Source organism: Acinonyx jubatus, chromosome X (assembly GCF_027475565.1).
Source record: "Acinonyx jubatus isolate Ajub_Pintada_27869175 chromosome X, VMU_Ajub_asm_v1.0, whole genome shotgun sequence".
In the NCBI taxonomy this organism is placed as follows: Eukaryota; Metazoa; Chordata; class Mammalia; order Carnivora; family Felidae; genus Acinonyx; species Acinonyx jubatus.
The window spans coordinates 71,781,807-71,803,534 of record NC_069389.1 but is presented as its reverse complement, the minus strand read 5'-3'; the positions used below and the strand labels follow the sequence as shown (position 1 = coordinate 71,803,534).

The window sequence follows — 21,728 nt, the reverse complement described above, 5'->3', positions numbered from 1 at the left end:
CCATTTATAAAACATTTTAATAGTGAGTAATGCTGTACTGAAGACATTCTCTATCCTAATAAATACAAAAAGACTATTGCCTAGGGTATTTTTAGCCTATTTGTTCAACGATGAACATTGGGATTACATAATATAATAAAACTTTTTACAAGATTTAATTTCTTATGAAATATTGGCTCTATACAAAAATACCCATTTGTACTTGCTGTGTTAATATGCACAAATATACTTGTACAAACATTATGAATATAGGGCGTATAAAATGCTTCAATGTCTATGTGTGTGATTTTGTAAGTACTATGCAAACATAAGCAGAAATAAAAATAGGACAGTGACAATTGGAATTAAAACTACTACTCTCTTCTTATTTTACCCCTAAGCATTACACATTATTACAACTGACAGAAGAAGACTACAGACCATTTTTTAAAACATTGTATGCATGTTGCAACATCTCTACACAAAAGGAGGAATTAAGAAAGTGACCTAATTCCAAGCAGTCCTCTTCTGCCAACACATTCTAAATCTGTTCCACTCTTTCTTAATAACATCATAAAATAAAACATTTTAGTATGTGTTTTTCAATTGAAATTCTATCAGGGGTTTTAAAAACTGGAAAGTATTGAGAGAGGACAATGACATTTCTAAAACTTAAGAAAATAGCCATATTGCAAGCATAGAGAATATATTTACCCTCTTTCATAAAGGTTTAGTGACTTATTAAAAAATATTTATTAAGTTTATTAAAGAAAATATGCCAGGCACTGTTATGAGCACTGAGAATAAATCAGTGAACAAAACAGACAAAAATCTCTGTCCTTGCAGAGTTTATCTTTCATAATTTAAGTATTTCAGAATGTCTTTAATTCAGGGTTCAATCAATGAATAACAAACACAACTCTGCCTCTATCAGGATATAAACAACCTCAATCTTAAATAAACTCAATCTTAAATAACCTCAATCTCCAGATTTTTATTCCAACACCTTACACTTACCACTTGAAAATGTATTTGAATCTTTAAGATTAAAAAGGTTTTCCTTTAAAATGCTGAGTTCTCTTCTTTGAATGACCAGTACAGAAATTTAGTTACTAAACATGGATATAAAAACTCACTGCTTAGTTTTATGGAAGCATGATGAATTTAAATCAGACATTCAGGGAAGATATTTCTACATACATACCTTTACTTGGCTCTAATTTTCTCTCTTTCATGAACAAACGATAAGATAACCTTAAATTTCTTTACCATTTTCGGACATCCCACTATAGTCTTAGTTTGAAAACTTATAAGGGATCCATAATTAAAACAGATAGAGATAATTAAAATTTTCTATAAGTTATAGCAGTGCCAATGCTATTTAAGTGATATTTTGTGCATGTAATGCCTAGCGGTCGCATAGGCAACAGTCATAGAGGGACAGAATCATGACAATCAGAGAAAGAAAAAAGCAGAAACAAAATAAGCAACTCTGAAATTTTCAGATATGAAAAAAATGCAAATTCATTTTATATGTATGTGTTGTCATTCTAAAAAGGTAGGTAGATAAAAGAACTAAGTCTCTACTCAATTCTAGAGATTTCAAACCACAAAAGTAATGTTCAAATAGTTTGTCAGAAGTATTCCAAGGCATAATCTCCCTCACATATTGTTACATTATAGTGCTGTTTTTAATTTCTGAAAAACTAATTCTATATGAATGAGTGGGTTGCAGACTACAATAACAAATTGCTAAAAATAGTACAAATTCGGGTATTATATGAAAATATGAAATCTTGCCCATGATCTTAACTTCACTTGGCTCCAATCACTCTAATTACCTTAATGTCTCCTGAAGTCAAAAATACACCATTAATCAACCATGAGGTATCATATAGTTACTTCTGTTTTCTTGTTCTCATGCAGCCAAAACTTCTTTCACAGACTGGGGAAATAATAAGGTAGATTTTAAAGCTGGCAGGAAGCAATCTAAGACATTACAAAAAAAGATAACCATATCTGGAAAAAGACAAACTAGAGCAACTGATAAACTCACACTTTCAAAGCGACTGACCACAGGTAGAATGGAATAGGTGCATTGACTGTCGTGCTTGACATGAATATTTTCTATTTATTCTGAAACATGAAGTGCCAAACAAAAGATTTAATAAGGTATGGTAATTTTATAAAATTAGTATTTTATTTTATTTTTATTCCATAAAGTACTCATTTATTGCATTTCTTTTTTGTGTAGGTCTAATTTTCACATTTGTGTCTAATCTTCAAAAAGTGGATTCCATCAATATTGCTTCCTTCTTTATGATTTTTATGTTTTGTTGATTCATTCTAACACTTCACAAAAGTTTTTGCAGTATTTTCTATCAAATATGTTAATAATCAATGCTTAAGCAGCATTTGCAAGAAAATTTATGATGGTTGCTTGCTTTTCCACATAAAAACAATTATCTTGATTTTTGATATATGATTTAGAGAGCATTCAAAAAATGGCTTTACAAATTAATTGAGTAAGAGATATATTCTATATGGCAAAAATATAATGCTCATCCATCATCACATATCCTTTTATTACCTTGGGGTGAATGTAACTATAATTATTTCAATACCTATTATTTTAATATATTTGTTCCATAAGTATCACATTATCATAATAATAAATCTTACATTCATTAAGGTTAAGAGGATAATATCCATTTATTGTAACATTCTAACAGTCCACCTAAGGAACTAGAAAAGGATAAGCAAATAAAGTCTAAAACCAGAAGAGAAACAATAAAGATTAGAGCAGAAATAAACAATATAGAAACAAACAAACAAAAAACAGAACAGATCAACGAAACTAAGAGCTGGTTCTTTGACTGAATTAACAACATTGATAAATGCCTAGCCAGACTTATCAAAAAATATAAATACCCCAGATAAAATCATTAATTAAAGAGGATAGGTAGCAACCAACACTACAGAAATACGAACAATTATTAGAGAATACTATGAAAAATTATACGCCAACAAACCGGACAATCTGGGGAAAATGGACAAATTCCTACATACACACTACCAAAGCTCAAACGGGAAGAAATAGAAAACTTGAAAAGACCCATAACCTGGAAAGAAATTGAATCATTAATCAAAAATTTCCCATCAAACAAGAGTCCTGAGCCAGATGGCTTCAAAGGGGGAATTCTACCAGACATTTAAAGAAGAGTTAATACTTATTCTTCTCAAACAGTTTCAATAAAAAAGAAGAAGAAGAAGAAGAAGAAGAAGAAGAAGAAGAAGAAGAAGAAATGGAAGGAGAGCTTCCAAACCCATTCTATGCGGCCAGAATTACCTTCATCTCAAAACAAGACAAAGACCCCAATAAAAAGGAGAGTTGTCCTGAGAAACCGGATATCCCTGAGAAATATCCCTGAGAAACTTGATGCAAAATTTTGGACAAGAAAATAGCAAATCAAATCCAACAGCACATTAAAATAATTATTCACCATGATCAAATGGGACTTGTTTCTGGGTTGCAGGGCTGGTTCAATATTCACAAATCAGTCAAGGTGATACACCATATTAATAAAAGAAAGGATAAAAATCATATGATGCTCTAAATAGATGCAGAAAAAGCATTTGTCAAATATACAGCATCCTTTCTTGATAAAAACCCTCAAGAAAGTAGGGATGGAAAGAATATACCTCAACAATATAAAGGTCATATACAAAAGACCCATAGCTAATATCACCCTCAATGGGAAAAAATTGAGAGCTTTCCCCTAAAGTCAGGAACACAATAGGGATGTCCACTCTCACTGCTGTTGTTCAACATAGTACTAGAAGTCTTAGCCTCAGCAATCAGACAACAAAGAAGAAAAGGCATATAAATTGACAAGGAAGAAGTCAAAGTTTGACTCTTCACAGATGTTATGATACTCTACATGAAAGCCCAAAGATTCCAACAAAACACTGCTATAACTAATATAGCTGAATTCAGCAAAGTCACAAGATATAAAATTAACATACAGAAATTAGTTGTATTTCTATACACCAATAATGAAGCAGCAGAAATCAATGAAGAGATCCCATTTACAACTGCTCCAAAAACTATAAGATTCCTAGGAATAAACCTAAACAAAGAAGTAAAAGATCTGTATGTTGAAGATTATAGAAAGCTTATGAAACAAATAGAAGACAGAAATGGAAAACATTCCATGTCCATGGATTGGAAGAACAAATATTGTTAAAATGTCTATATTACCAAAAGCAATCTACACATTCAATGCACTCCTCATCAAAATAACACCAGCATTCTTCACAGAACTAGAAAAAATTATTCTAAAGTTTGTATGGAATAATAAAAGACCCCAAAGAGCTAAACTAATGTTGAAAAAGAAAACCAAAGCTGGAGGCATCACAATATCAGACTTCAAGCTGTATTACAAAACAGTAATCATCAGGACAGTATGGTACTAGCACAAAAACAGACACATAGATCAATGCAATAGAATACAGAACCCAGAAATGGACCACACATTTATGGCCACCTAATCTTTGTCAAAGCAGGAAAGAATATCCAATGGAAAAAAGACAGTATCTTCAGCAAATGGTTCTGGGGAGGCTGGAGAGCAACATGCAGAAGAATGAAACTGGACCACTTTTTACACCATACACAAAAACAAATTCAAATGGATCAAAGACCTAATTATGAAACAGGAAACATTCAAAACCCCACAGGAGAAAATAGGCAGCAACCTTTCTGACATCGGCTATGGCAACTTCTTACTAGACATGTCTTTTGAGGCAAGGGAAACAAAGCAAAATGAACTATTGGGACCTCATCAAGATAAAAAGCTTCTGAACAGAGAAGGAAACAATTGATAAAACTAAAAGGCAACTGACCGAAAGGTAGAAAATATTTACAAATGACATATTGGATAAAGGGTTAGTATCCAAAATCTATAAAGAACTTATCAAACTCAATACCCAAAATCAAATAATTCAGTGAAGAAATGGGAAGAAGACATATACTTTTCCAAAGGCATCCATATGGCTAACAGTCGCATAAAAAGATGCTCAACATCAGTCATCACCAAGGAAATACAAATTAAAACTACAATGAGATACCGCCTCATACTTCTCAGAAAGGCTAAAATTAACAGCTCAGGAAAGAACAGATTTTGGCTAGGATGCAGAAAAGTGAAACATTTGCCCTGTTGGTAGGAATACAAACTGGTGCAGCCACTCTGGAAAACAGTATGATAGTTCCTCAAAAAAATAAAAGTAAACTACCCTATGACTCAGCAATTTCTGTAGTAGGTATTTATCCAAAGTATGCAAAAATGCTGATTTGAATGGACACATGCACACCAATGTTTAAAGCAGTGTTGTCAACAATAGCATAATTATGGAAGAAGCCCAATGTCCATCAACTGATGAATGGATAAAGAAGATGTGTATACATACAATGGAATATTAGTCATCAAAAAGGATGAAATATTGCCATTTGCAACAATGTGGATTGAACTAGAGTGTATTATGCTAAACAAAATAAGTCAAAGAAAGACAAATACCATATAATTTCATTCATATGTGGAATTTAAGAAACAAAACGGATGAACTTAGGAGACGGGAAGGAAAAATAAGATAACAACAGAGATCTTAATCACTTATTTTAGTGCGACACTGCTCTAAATATAATACATGTAACTAATGAATATTATTGTTGTTAATATAATGATTCTACAATTAAAGCCTTAGGATATTTGAAATTTGTTTTCGAGATAAGTTACCACAAATACTGATTTTCAAAATACACACACACATACTTATATTTATGTGTATGTATGTATACATAATGTATATCTGAAATATACAATATCTAGATCAATAGTCAAGTATCTAGTTTAAATAATCCCAGAAGACCATATGTTTCAACTACATTTTGAAGATAAACAGAGTTTGGGGCTGTAAAATTTCATCTTCTGTGTACTATTTCTTTATCTGAGGAGAAAGGGGGAATAAAAGTCTGCAAAGTAACTACTACATTTAAATATGCTGTTATAAGAATTTTAAAAATAAATCAAGTGAGTAGAAATAAAATGGTTGGTGAAAGAAACTTAAATCTACTATCTTTTATAGTCACAAAAAGTCTCTCTTAGAATAAAGTTTGGTATATTAATCATTTTACAATATATCACGAATGAACACTGCAACTTCTAGGAGTAATGACAGTAAGTGATTTTATCAGTATTTTTGTCACTTCAGTTTTCATAATGGAAATTATGTATTTTTCTTCACCATTTTTCTGCATTACATTAACATCGTTTAAACTGTCAAAGAACACCATTTGTGATGACTACTGTTAACAACACTGCTGCCAATTAAAGAAGTGTAAACTTTCCACTACTTAGGAAATAGTAGGCTTTATCAGTAACCTCACTATCAATATGTGGTTGAAGAAAATCTAAGAAATTCGATAGTTCTCCACTCAGGCTATTTGAACTCTTGCTTCCAAGATTATGTATGCCTTGTTAAATTCCTGAAAGTCATAATCCTATTAAAATAAAATATAAAGGAAATAAAGTTCCATGTTTATACAAATTACTAAAATACCTTGAGACATTCAGCACTTAGATTCATCTTAATACAACTTCTAAAGTATATAATCAATTATTAAAATAAAAGTTGTTGCCATTTAACTGAGTTCTTATTGCATGCCAAACACTCTGCTAGGTATATTTAATACAACAATCTTGTGATATACGTACTGTTATTCTTACTTCCATTTAAATATGAGGACATGAGGCTCTAAGAGTTCAAGTAATTTGCACAAGTTCTCAGAGCTATTAAAGTATGCACCTAGAATTTTGAAAGCAGATTTATCTGGCTCCTAAACTTATGCTCTTAACTACTAACACAGATACTTTATGTAAGACAAAATATGTTTATGTGTTCACTTATACTAAGACAAACAAAACCTAGCAATGTCTTGGAATCAAAACCTAAACTGAGATTATATTCAAGGGGATCACCCAGTAAAGAGTTAATCTGTATGAAAATGTAACTTGAGGAAAAATGGGGAAGGTACTTGCTGGGAAATAATTCTGTTAATTTAATTTTTTCTTAGAAATCAAATTTTCTCAATTTTCTCATAATGAGATAAGCAATTACATGGAGGTTTCATCCAATATGTTTCTATAACCTGTATTAAAGTGCAAACACTATAAATATTCTGTAGAAAAAAGTAAATACTATCTTTTGATCCAAATGCTTACCTTATTAGAAAATGTCTACTAATTCAATGCGTAACTGAATTGGAAAATATATTTGCTTGATGCTACATCTCACTGAAATTGATATTGCATAATTAGGTAATTTGCACTAAGGACATTTAATGGAACTATGTTTCATTTTTGGGAACTCATGTGAAAATTAGATCAGAAGTCCTTACTTCACAATTCTCACTTTCATATAATGCATTATTAAATATTAATTATTCATAAATATTTACACAACATTAATTTTTGCTTAAATCTTATGCAATTATATTGACAAATTTCATATATGAAGAGTATATTCAGGAAATATCTCCATGAATAACATTATAATTTTGGAGTTACTACAAATTAAGCTGTGTCATCTCCCTGTCAGTAAATCATCTGGTCTAAGACCTTTGATTATTAAGTATAATTATATGAAGTTGCAGATATTCAACAAATTCTGATGTGAAAAATAACAATTTCATATGGTCCGGTCCTACTTTATATGTTCTGCCTCAGTACTTAGACTTTCCACTAATATTCAATTCTCTATATAAATTACTGTATCAATAAGAAAAAATTAACTCCAAATATCTGGGGAATATGCAAACTGGATGCAGAAGAACTTATCTCATGCAGGTGGACATTATTAAATAAGCAGAAATTATAAAAATGCATAGACCTCTTAATAATGTAATTTGATGTGAAGTGAGCAGCAAGATGCTTAAATAAGTAAAGGGAAAGTACTTATTTGCAGGAAATAAAAGATCAAAATAGATGAGTTTTAGTCAACAGAATTATCTGAATCTTAATTATGTGTAGTATACTGTACTAACATATTCAACTGTAATGAAAGAACACAAAGGCAATACAAAGACAAGCTAGAAGAAAATAAAGAAAATCACCTATATTTAATCTGAAGTGGAATACAGACTATCAATAACAACTTGGATAGGCATGTTATTCCCATATCTTCTAATGTATGCACATATAACATCTGCATGTGAATGATTGCCCTTTAATCATATACAACACTATAAAGGAAGAGTATCTGTCCCACTTGAATGAAGACGTTCCCTCCGTTAAGTATTTTCTCTAGTGACCACTTCTTCAAGAAAGCATACTGTTAATGTGTCAGTGTTTTCAAATTAGTCAGAATCTTATTGCTTCATTGAAATAGAATTCTTTTACATAGTTTGGACTCCCTGATTACTGCATCTATTAAACATATTTCATTTCTATTGCAGTCCAAACATAACTGTAAGTCATATATAACCCCTGGAGAACCGATAACAAACACAGTTTTTTAAGTTTATTAATTTATTTTGACGGACAGAGTGTGCTCACATTCATTTGTCCGCCAGCCAGGGAAGGGCAGAGAGCTAGAGAGAGACAAAATCCCAAGCACGCTCCAGGCTGTCAGTTCAGAGTCCTAAGCCCAAGACAGGGTCTTGATCCCATGAACCATGAGATCTTGCCCTAAGCCAAAACCGAGAGTTGGACACTTAAACCAATTGAGCCACCCAGATGCCCCGACAAATGCCATTTTTAATAGAGTCGGAGGTTGATACTTGAAGAATCTACGATATATTTATTTACATAATGAAAATATTTTTGCAAAACGATTAGTTGATATTCAATGTTACATATTTTGTTAGTAGCACATATAATTTTAGCCTTATTTAACATCAAAATTTTTCCAATTTTTAAATATATACCTTTTTTCTATATGAATTTAATTTGCAGATAAAGTTTATTTTAATTAATTTATTTATTTTGAGAGAGAGAGAGAGCGTTGAAGGGGCAGAGAGAGACGGAGAGAGAGAGATCACAAGTAGGCTCTGCACCATCAGTACAGAGCCTGATTTGTGGCTCCAACTCACAAACCATGAGATCATGACCTGCGTTGAAATAGAGAATCAGATACTTAACCGACTGAGCGACCCAGGGGCCCCAATAAAGTTTTAAAGTATTTTTGTCACCCCCAATATAAGTAAAATGTGATTTTCACTAATGAAAGGAAAGTTTATTTATTTCACTCTGCACACTCAGGTTTGGCTAGTTCCTTCCTTTTGAAAATAAGAATAAGTCTAACATTGCTATGCAATGTTTTAAAATCTGTTTATATTGAAGAAATTTCTGTTATTCAGGTATAATATGCAACCCATCTTACCTTTTACTAATAATTTAAAAATGAAAAAACCCTCATTGAAATCCAAGAACTTCTTTTATATAGACTAAGATAAAATAAATATTTCTCTTTAAAACCCCATGTTTTTTTCTTAAACCCCTGTAAGTTTTATATGTTTTAAATTCTTCCGAGTTGTATAAGCAATGATCTTACTTATTAAAGTCACGTTATTTAAAGCCCAGACAGGATAACTAACTTTTTAAAAAGAAAATTATATTTTTTAAAAAGAATAAATAAATTTGAAATTTAAAATAAACATTTTTAAAAGTTATATATATGCTATCATATGCCTTAAATTGAATGATCAGCTTAATATTTTATGATAAGATTAGTTTGGTTCAGTTTTGCATTTTTTGAGTGTTTTTGCATTTTTCAATAGTTTTTTAAAAAGTTATTGCTGATTCATATGCTAGATAAAAAACAAGTGGGTACATAAACAATGTCACACAGAGAACCATTTTAATTACATAAAAATTATATATCTCCTTTTACCTTTATACAAAATGTTACTCAAAAATCTGATTTTTTAAAATTTTATCCTTTACTTAAGATATTTATTGAGTACATGTTATAATGATAGTCTATACTTAAAGGAGAAAACTGTAACCTGGCTTTAAATCTAAACAATACACTATTCTTAGAGCAGGCCAGGGATTTGCCTCCTTTATTAAGTTCTTATTTTAAGACATAGCAATTTGTACTCCTCATAAAGGCATGGCATTAAAAAAAAAGATGAGTTTGTTCCTCTTGCTTCCAAAATTTATTACCCTAGGTGATCGTGAGAAGAGTTAAAGGTAAAAATTTACCATATACAACAAATCATCACAAAAATTTCCAGCTGATTTTTTTTCCATATGGCATTTTAGCAAATTAAAATTACTACCTAAATCCAAGATCAGCAAATAGTTTCCAGGTGATGAAGAATTTAAACCCTAAAGCAACTCTGTAATTAATCTGGCAACTTAATCTTGTAACTCAAACCTTGTATTAACAATTTAGGGGTGAAAAATCCTAATAATTTAATTTATGATGTGGGAGTATATATATGTATATAACAGATATCCCACGTTATAAACTTGTGTATGTGTGTTTTGTGTTTTTGTCACCTCTTCCAAGATCAAGCAAGAGGAAAACAGTAAAAGAACTGGGCACACCTTTTTAAAAATTTCAACAGTATGTTTCCTCTATGTGGTATTACAATAAATGCTCTATAAAACTGTTAGCTGAAGGCTTAGATCAGCTTGGACTACTATAGATAACTTTTGAAAAGTGTTCCTCAAATTTTAAAAAGGGTAAGTAAATTTTTAACTACCTGCTAAATTATTGGACTTTTTGCAAGAGAATGTTACTCAAGTTTTCTAAATTGATAACTTCTGAGTTTACATTAAATCTCTCTCACATGAAAAGTACAGATATTAGAATATTCATTAAGTAAAATGAAAGTATTACCTAGTTTCTAAGGCACACCATTAGTTATACTATCTAAAGTGGGATTTATTTGATGACCTGCATTAAGCTTTCAGAACATTTGCTGCAACTCAGGTAGAAAGAGGCAAGTATTCACATTATATATTAGTCTGTAGTCAAGAAAGATATTTCAACTAAAATATGTCAATCCTCCCATCTGAAATCACTTAAAAATTACTGCTGTGGTATTTGGAAGAGTTTCTGTATTTTTTACACTGACCTACAGTGCTCAATGCTTTAGAGGGTTGGGTAAACTCAGTTCTCTTTTGTTCAACAATGCCTCATCTCCACTGCATAAAACTTGGTCTCCAGTTCCACTATCCAGTGCCTGCCTTACATCAAGTCGTACTTCATTGGTACCACACGAAGTAATTATGTTATACAAGGTCTCTAGATCACTAGGTTTGAATGTAATAGCTGGTTTCATTAATGTTCCAGGAGCAAGAGAACCCTCTCCAATAATTCTCATATTGATAAATTTGATTTTCTAAGTATTTCCCACAAAAGGGCAATGTATGAGTCCAAAAATTTGTTCAAAAATGACCAAACAAGTGTTCCTTCGGTGGACAGTCCCAGCAACTCCAACCATAACTAGACCACGGGGAGAAGCACACAAGAATCTAGATTGGAACTGAGAAAAAGATACTCTTCTTTCATTAGTGACAACAGACAAAGGCTTACAATTTCCACTCCACAGTAGTACATCACATTTTGTTCAGAGGTGTTGTAATAAAACCTAAGCTTGACATCATGCCAGAAGTGCTGTGGCCCCCATTCATCTTGAGGTGGTCCCAGAAAAGGATTCTGAGAACTAAGAAGTTCAAATAACCAGTGACAGAATTCTTCTCCTAATCAACGAAAATAATTTTTTTTTAGCTTTTTTATCTTGTTTTTCCTGCTGTCAAAAGAGTCTAATGTCCTCTGTCTTAACTGGCTCTGGTGTTTCCTTCAATTTCAACTGTAATTGCCTTTTCCAGTAATCCTGTGCATGCTAACTAAGATTGTATTTTTCAGTAGCTGGAGGTTTAATAAACACCTGTGCTGCCAAGTACTTAAATATGACTTCTCGGTCGACTTTCTTACGCCTCAAAAGTTCTTCTACACTCTGTACATTAATATTGCACGAATGGCATCTTGGCGGTCCTCAGGCTGCACCAGGCGGTTGTTGATGGTGTTGCACAGAGCCATGATATCATTGTCTAATAGGCCAAGAAGGTTTAGGCAGCCCTCCATCTCTGGGTAGCTGAGCCTCGACATTTCAGACACCAAAAAGCTCAAAAAATCTGATTTTTATGTTTAATCAGGCTCATTTAGATATATAAATCAAAAGGGCAAATATTTGCTCTAATATCCTAATTGTACCTTTTGCATTTATTTTTAGGAAACAAAAGATACTTTAAAAACAATAATAAAAGTATTTTAAGCATTCTTTTTTTTTTGTAATAATACACATATCTACATAGAACTGAAATAGAAAACAGAATAACTTGTAGTAAAATATTTAATCTTTCAGCAAGTCACTTTTTGAAGAAAGGAGTGAAAATTCAATGAAAGAAGGAAAAAATACAGTAGAAGGAATGGATAAGGGATGGAAAGTAGAAAAGCGTTGGGCCAAAACCCTAACGAGATATCGGGTCAATCTCCCTACTGTGTGAATTTGGCAACTTTCTCTGACCTGGAATGTGGTGGTACCTGTTTTTAAGAGGTCAACATGCTGTTATTGTGGGGGCAATAAATTTTATGTACATGAAAACTTAAAAGATCTAGTTTGTATTTCCATGATTAGTATATATGATAATTTCAAGTTTGTTAATATATATAATAATTTCAAGTTTGTATTTAGGAACATGTGTCTCATTTATTATATTGCCATTTGTCTAAGCAAGAATATATTGGCATATATATTCACATATACTTGTCCAGAAATACTAAGGTCTAATATATGAATAATATAAATATATCATACTGATACAAATGTACTTACAGCAATGTTTAGAAAAATGTACAACTTAGTTATGTAATTTAACCTGTCTATATAATGTTATGCATAACACTTAATTTTAAAAACTTATTTATGACCATATCATTGTTCAGCATTTGTGATCATTTATGAATACAAATGTATAGCATTTAAAATATTTAAAGCTTTATATCTTTCAATTCTGTTCTTCTGAGTGACCCCATTTTTTCATGTCTCATGATTTATTTGTGTAGTGTCTCAGAAAAAAAATTCAATGGCTATCATTATAATTTTATAACCAGGAAACTCTTTGGCTAGTTATGAAGAAATTCATAGTAAATCATAAATGTTTGACTCTTCATGATACACAGTCTCTTAGTGACTATTTTACACTGACTCTTGTCAGCCTAGAACAATGCTTCAGTAGAAATGAAGTCATTTACTCAACAGAACTATTATTTATGATTATGATATTAACCTATATTTATGATTATTTAACTGAAGAATAATGCAAATTTAGGTTGCAGATATGACTTTTTAAAACCAATCAGAAGATACATTTGTGTGTCTAAGAGGTCATGAATTTAGTTCAAAACTCTATTCTTCTAAAATTTCTATTTTAAATTCCCATGGATGAAAGATTTTTTTCAAAAGAAAATAGTTCAGGAAAATACTACAAATATGGAATAAGTCATAAATAAGCTAACCAAAGTCTCTGGAAAAGAGTAATGTTTGATTCAGTATTAATGGATATATATGATAAGGAAAATATAGTTTTGGGCATAAATATTGATTTTTTAAAATGTTTTCAATATATAAATAGTTATGCTTTATTATATAATTTCACATATCATATATATACTGAAGAAGAAATAATCCATGTCTGAGTAAAACGCATACCAATAGAACTGAATTTCAATAGCACCATTTCTATCTGGTTGTAATATGTCCTAATATTGGAAGACAGCCTAAATTCCATAAAACAGTTTTTTTAAAGAACACTAGAATTCTTAAATAGCAAAATGGCATTGTATATTAGTAAGCGAAATACAACTTTTTAAACACTGTTAAAGATAAATGTATATTAGTCTACATCGAATTTGAAGGCCATTATGGACCATAAATGTTAAAAGGTATGTGTGTGTGCACATTTGTAGTTTAGAAAAGTGGTTCTATTTTTTAAAGATTTTAAGATATCACTATAATTTTTAAAAATGCACAATGCACAACTAGAATGAGAGTCTACTTAGGCAAAATTCTATCTTGCTAAGATTCCCTGTTTGTACTTACCAAGCAGTGGCATTTATGTTCATCTATGTTCTATATTTGTGCTGTATCTGCATGATTATTGAATGATAATAATTTTAATTATTAAAAAAAATCCAAGAGAAGATATTTTAACATTTGACTGATCCTTGATCAATGTCCTTGACTCACAAGTCTCTGTCCTGGCTGATAAGCTCTAAGGACATGATAAAGTATAAGCAATTGCTGTACTTTAGTTGTCTGAAGTAGAAATATAAACTGAGTTATTTACACAATGAGAGTAATGTCCACATAAAAATAAAACTATCAGTTAATTTGAAAAAAATTAGTTAAAATAATTGATTGATTCAAGTAGATGTGATACTATGCAAATGGATTGTAATTAAATTCAACTTCTCCCTTTATAGTTCAAGAGAATGCTAATGATTTAGTTGTTTAACGCTGTGAAATATTTTATCCTTCTAGTATTTATCCCAGCATTATGTATCAAGATTTCTAAACAGAGACTAGAATTGAGAACTATTATTTTAATTTGGGACTGTCCAAGCAAATCCATTAAAAATCAATATTGCTCATACCTCTAGATCAAACCCATCAAATTTCAAAATGAAATGATAATGCAACAATCTTTGATGAGAAAGATCATAAACCATCTATAACTTAAATTTGCTTAAGCTGATTATATAATTTATAACAAAAAATGGAATTATCAAAGGAGAAAGTGTAGGTTTTAAATTAGACCTGTAAGGTATATGTGTTCATATTTCCCCGGCTGTAACTGAATTGTTAATGACAGGTGATATTATAGATTGAATATTTCTCCTACAATTATGATGTTTAGAACGAAAAAAAATCTTAATATTTAGTTTAACTGAGGTGTTTTTTTTTGTTTCCTCAAGGCATTGTGTTCTACAGCACTAATACAGTAATTGTGGGTAAATGTGCATTTTTATTTTTATTTTTATTTTATATTTTATGTATTTTATAATTATATTTTAACCATTGTGTTTGTTTAAATAATTGACTCTAGATTTTTTTCGGTCAAAAGTAAAAAGTCTTTTCTAGATGGACAGCTAAGAAAATGCTATTGAAAAATTTTGTCCCTTTTAGTCATTTAACAGCTTCCAATTTTACCTGTTTGTCTTCAGTAGCTTTTGAATAGAAATTCTTCTATGTTGACTTTTTTACCACATAACTAACATTTCAAAATTTATCTGTATAGTAGTTCCAAAACAGCTATGTTAAAAAAAAAAATAGAAACAAAACTAACAAGAAAAAAAAAAAAACTAACCTTAGGAATTTTATCTGGAAATCAGGTTAAAGGCATGCAAATTATTTCTTAAAAAGATTTAAGAATTTATGCTGTACAGAAGAAATATATGGCTCTGGTAAAAATGAAAAACAATTGTAGACCAATAACTACGGAAGACAAAATGCTGTCTGCTTATAATGAAAACTCCTTAAATAAAAAGATATAATCTTAAGTAAAATAAACTTTCATTCAAATGAATACAACCAGAGCAAAATATAAGTGATGTCATTGGATTTTAGAGTATTTCTTTCCATTTAACCAAACGTCATTAATTTATATTTTGAAAAACAACATGCCCTTTGACGGCATGTTTTCTAAGCAGAAGTTTGCAGTTCCATTCCATTAATCTATTAAAAACCTGAAGTGTTAGACATTTTTAGCAAGAAAGAAAACACCTTTAAATTAAACAGAGAAATATTTAATTATCTATAAATAAGCAAAACAAAAGTTTCATAAATTGGATCATTTATAGTCTTTATGAAACATTGAAAGTTTACATTAATGTATTTTGGAGACCTGAGTAACAGGGGCATGCCATTAAAGCTAATGACTGTAAAACTGTTCTTATAGTATTTTTTCAAAACAAAGATCTTAGATTTAAGACACAGATCTATGTCACAATATAGCAGAGTTCTTTAGTGAAATTTGAATAAATTTTAATTAAAACTTAAAACCTCATGTAGAAGGTATATCTAATATTCAAAATTGTAAGTTACTTAAAATATACAATATTGCCTTATAACATTTAGGTTTTATTCAGAAATTTGTTAATGAGTTAATAAATATTTAATTTGTTCCAAAAGTCACGATTTTTTGCTATTTAATACACATTTCTTTGGTATTTAATATATAAATATCTAATCAAAATTACTTGTAGTACTTTGGAACATTTCAACCTATATGATCATTACACATCTAATTTTGTGTTATTTGCGCAAGCTATTTTACTACGGTAAAAGACAGTATGGTATAGTGAAAAGCACACTGGCTAGAGAGACCTAAATTTTATTCCAGACTGTCACTAACTAGCTTTTGTGACCTGGACTGAACAAATCACTTCAAAAAGAGTGGAACATTCTGGAAGACAACAAATATTAAGTAGGTGTAATCAATCATAATTCACACACTTAAATAGTATTTGTGTTTTATTAAGTTACTTCAGAAAAAGTGCAAGTTCAGCACAAATTCAAAAACTCCTGAAGGATGACCTTCCTAATTGAAAAAGAAAAAAACTGAATAGAGATTCAAGGATACTACATAGTGTCTACGAACATGCATTTCACTGAAAGAGCCCTACACTCTCTGTTTGGAGGCATTTATTAGAAGAGAAGATAAATCCCAACAATAAACAAACTAAGTGTGTTTTCATCAAAACATTGCTATTATGAATTACTTCAGCATATTGCTAGTATCCTCAAACCTGAATATCTCATCACAATTTTCATTATTTTCTACAGAGAAATGTCAACCATAAATTAAATTCCATGTCTAAAAAATGCCTTCTTTCACTTTCTTCTTTATTAAAAATGTCAAATCCCTGCATAATTCCCAGGATAAATTATCTACTACCTATGATCCAATCAACCTATATAGTGAAAGGCTCATGGAATTTAAAGTCACTCCTAACTAACTTGACCTTAGGCAAAGCCATTTAGCTAATTCTGAACTAGTGTGATTCTTCATTTGGAAAAGGAAAATGAAAAAAGGAAAGAGTAAGGGGATAAAATGTCTGCTCCACATAACTCATAGGTTTGTTTGGAGTGTTAGATTATTATATGCTAAGTCTTTTGTCAAGTACAAATTCACAAACAAGTATCAATTTCATGTAGAAGAACTGTATTTTTAAGGAAACTTTAAAATAAGGATAATATTTTTCTTTTATATTCAGTGGCAATTTGGCAGAATATGTGTCATCGTTTATACTTTTCTTTACTAATTATCTCATGAGATTCATTAAAGAACTTAAACATTTGCTTCTCTGACTATGAAAGATATTTTTTGTGTAATACCTTCTAATAATCTAGTTCTTCCAAGGGAAAATAAAGTGTGACCTCCCAGCGGGTAAAACTATTCACATCACGTGGTTGACTACTGTTCTAAAAACCTATCTTATGGAAATGCTTGAATATAATTCAAATAAAATGAGAAACCTGAAACCTTCCAAAGTTCCGGGCTGCAAGCATTGCCAGAACATAGCCAGAGCAATACACCTTAGTTTATTATTTAACTTTCTATATCTAAGCTTTGGCTTTAATAAATTTTCCTTTTTTTCCCCAAATATTCCCTTTCCAGAACTATTCTCACAAATATTTTTATCTTTACAAATAAAGAAATATCTTTGGAACTGGGCTCTGGTTTCTGAGCCTATTTTATATTAGGACCAAATCCTCATTTAAAAGGGCTTATGAGATTTATCCATCTTACTACTCCTTCCTTGTTCAATTTGATTGCATCCTTATTTCTTAGCCCACTATGATTATTGTATCATTGTATATTTATGTTATCATATGTGCTAAAGTACACACCAAAAATTTCTTATTCAAATTCAAAACTCCTAAAAGAGAGTGTGTGTGTGTATGTATATATATATATATATATAAAATTGTATTTGGACCTAAAATTTTAGTACACACAGTGACTGATGGCCCAGGTAAAATAAGAAAAATGATCTACTGCTGCCTCTGAGACTTAATAGGTAATGTGGTCTTAAGGACAAAAAAGAAAAAGACTGATCTGTGTCTCTTTCCATGCGTCAAAACAGTTTAGTACCTAACACAGGACTTCTGTGATATTTTGATAAGACAAAATTTGTAATACTCTAAAATGCAAGGAAAACAAATTTTGAAATTATAATGCAATCATTCACATAGTTAAAATAGTTAAAACAGTATGGTCATTTTATACTTACTGAGGAATGCTATTTTGGGTAATTTCTTTAGATTTAATGCAAAAACTGATGATAAATTTACATTGTTTTTCTAATTGTTTGGTTTTTTTCTTCAGAAACTCAGTTGTTTCAGTTACCACCAAAGCATGTTCCTAGGTGATTTAGTTACTATCGTTAATGTATGATGTAAGGAAAATATAAAGTGTAATGACATTTTCAAAGGAAATATTAAACATTATATTCTCACAGTTCCTTCCATTTCTTTGAATGATAGTATTTACTTGAGTTGTCTATCTTCATCCTGGAACCCAACCTTAATCTGGAATTCTAAACTTTTTCTAATATAATTAACCCATATCTTTAGTAATACTATCACTAATTTTTGTCACCCTTTCATATTATTATCAATTATAAGTACTTCAACATTTCATGTACATTATATGGCATTATCTACAGGCTAATCATGTTCAATTTTCACTGATATCTCTTTAAGAACTTTATTGAACTTACATGATTTATGATTCAAATTTGGTACAGTTAAACAATATTTTCCTCTATTCAATATTTCCAATACTTAATAATTTCATTCTATTAAGATGTATTCATATTACCCCTAAAACAAGAAAATAGGGAAATGACTTAAAATTATCTAGATAGAATTGATTACTTTAATTGACAGAATTTTGTTTAATATTTTAACATTTGTAACACTTGTTAGATTAGACTAAGAAATTTCTCATATGTTTTTCTTCCAGTCGTTATGACCCAAACATGGTCTTTTTACATTGTATTCAATTTTATATAATTTTTGCGTTTCTTAATTTTTTTAATGTAAACTCTATACCCAACATGAAGCTTGAACTCATGGCCCCCAGATCAAGTCTCGCATGCTCTATGGATTGAGTTAGCCAGGCTCCCTAATTTTTGAGTTATAATGCTATTTTAAAGTGACTCAATTTATTCTTATTCTGTCTTAAGGCATAAAAGGCATATTTTAATAGAACTGATATTTCTACTTTGTACAGAGTTTTTATCTCCTCTATGAAAATAAAATTTAAAGAGGTCTGTTATTTTTCACCTGGTTTTTGCTTCTGTTTTCAGTATTTCTTTTTTTTTTGTATATTTTGGAATTTCTCTCTCAAAAAAATATATATGCATATATATATGTGTGTGTATATATGTGTGTGTGTGTGTGTGTGTGTGTGTGTGTGTGTGTGTATGTATGTATTTGGCTACTATATATACCTCCTCAGGCAGATGTCTATGCTAAACATGATTAAATAATGTTAAGGATAAAAAAATCCAAGGCAATTTGGCAGATACCGAAGTTCATTTAGCACTTACAAAAAACACTTCACTCCAATTGGCCCTTTACTTCATTGGAATCCTCAAGTTGACATCAAACAAGCTCTGATGTTGCTATTAAAGTGTCAGAGCATAGAAAAGATTAATAGTTTCATTGGGAAGGCAATGGATTATGAATCCCAATGCTACAATTAAGACGTGAATCCTAGTTTCAAAGTGACAACTTATTCAGTTGATTTCCTAAATCTGCCAGAACCACACTGTGCCTTCTAACAAACAGTTTAAACACTTATACTTGACATTTTTCAATAGCTGTTTTCAATGTTGTTTGTTTTAATTTGAATCTAGCTCCATATGAAAATGAACTGCACACAAACAAATGGAATTATAAGAATTTCCTAGATGATTATTAATGCAAAGTTCACTTAGACTAAATGACTATTCTGCTGTAGTCAAGATAAAAGTCTAGTATGAAGCAAAATAGGCAGCACAGTGCCTAATTTACCATTTGTTCCTGTCTGAGGGAAGTTTTGAGAGAGAGAAAATATAAAATAACCCTTACCAAGCCTCTTTTCCTATTGTTTTTGCTGCCCTTAAAAATATTAAACACTCCTTGAAACTAACATTACATTGCATGTTAACTAACTGGAATTTAAATAAATACAATGAAACTAAAAAAAAATGTACTACTTTGCACTGGAGGCTTTCATTATGAAGATGTTCAGCAAAGGTTTAGAGCCACTCACTGATGTAAGATGTAAAATAGCTGAATAAGGAGATTCAAACGTGGTTCCTAACCTTATGAGGGCAACTTGCATTTTTTCACAGACCAAATCTTTTTTTTTTCTGTTCTAACAGTCAGATGGACAATTGAGCTGGACTAATATTTCATGCCTTATACTTTATGACTTCCTGAAATTGGAAATTGGCTGCAAGTGCTGAATACAGATGGAATCTGGCATTCATTCTAAACTCATAAGTCAAGCATAAATTATTAAAATAGATTTACAATAAAAAATCAGACACTAAAAAGAAAATAAAAACGTCTGCAAATTAGGTAAATGAAAATTTAATTGGTTATTTTATTCTGAAATCTGAATGATTAATTGATATGTTCATATTCAGTATTTCACAAATTAATATCATCAAGGATCTATTATATTAAACTGCTCAGAATTTTTGGATCTCTTTGGAAAAAGCTTTAAAAATATCAGTAGACTGGGGAGGGAGCCAAGATGGCAAAACAGCATGGAAGCTTTTTGTATGTCTCCCATCCATGAAGTATAGCCAGACCAACACTAAACCATCCTGCACACCTAGAAGACTGATTTGAGGATTAACACAACAATCTGCACAACCTGAACCACAGAATTCAACAGGTACATGGCAAGGAGAGGTGAACTTGGGGAGCAAGAAGCCACGGCAGGTAGAGAGACACTTTTGCAGGCAGAGAGGATGGAGACGGGGAGGGAGTGGTGGGGAGGGGTGGAGAATACAGGAAAAGCACCCCTCACCAAAAGTACCTGGAAAGAAAGTGGAAAATTAGAAACAGCTGCAGGGACTAAACTAAAAAGGGAGAAAGGAGAAAGGAGAGAGTTTAAATTCTATTAAGACTGTAAACAAGGGGGGGTGCAGAGTCTGCAACCCCGTAGCTCAAAACCTGGCAGTGCTCTGGTGGGAAAGGCGAATCTCCACGGGTAGAGTGGGGTCTGGGAGGTTCTTGCAACACATGGGGAAAAGCGGTTCCATTGCTGGAAGGACATTTGGTAGAGACTGTTGAAGTCACCTGGTCCCAGCCGACCCCAGAAAACGGCTACATTCGCTGGTGCTGGAACAAGGTCATTAAGGGTGAAGCCTGGTGCCAGATGTGTGTTGTAATTTTCCATAATCCCTGAAATGCTGCTGCTACACTATCTCCTGAACTTTTTCTGGGGTGGACTGGAACCTGGCCGCAGTATCAGGGCACTGGCAGCAGCACGGTCCAGCAAGCATTCCTGGGAGCAGCTGACATTTGGCCATTGTTCAGCCGTTGCTTGGTGAGACGCTCCTGCAGAGGGGCAGAATGGGTCAAAGCCACAGTCCTTCGAAGTAAGGGGCCA

The 21,728-nt window shown here is 31.4% G+C and overlaps 1 protein-coding gene and 1 pseudogene across 1 annotated transcript in view; both read right to left on the bottom strand.

Moving 5' to 3' along the window:
- The window catches only part of PCDH11X (protocadherin 11 X-linked), a 136,544-nt gene that overhangs the window by 89,709 nt on the left and 25,107 nt on the right, over positions 1-21,728 (bottom strand).
- LOC128311412 (uncharacterized protein C3orf38 homolog) lies at positions 7,397-13,404 on the bottom strand (annotated as a pseudogene).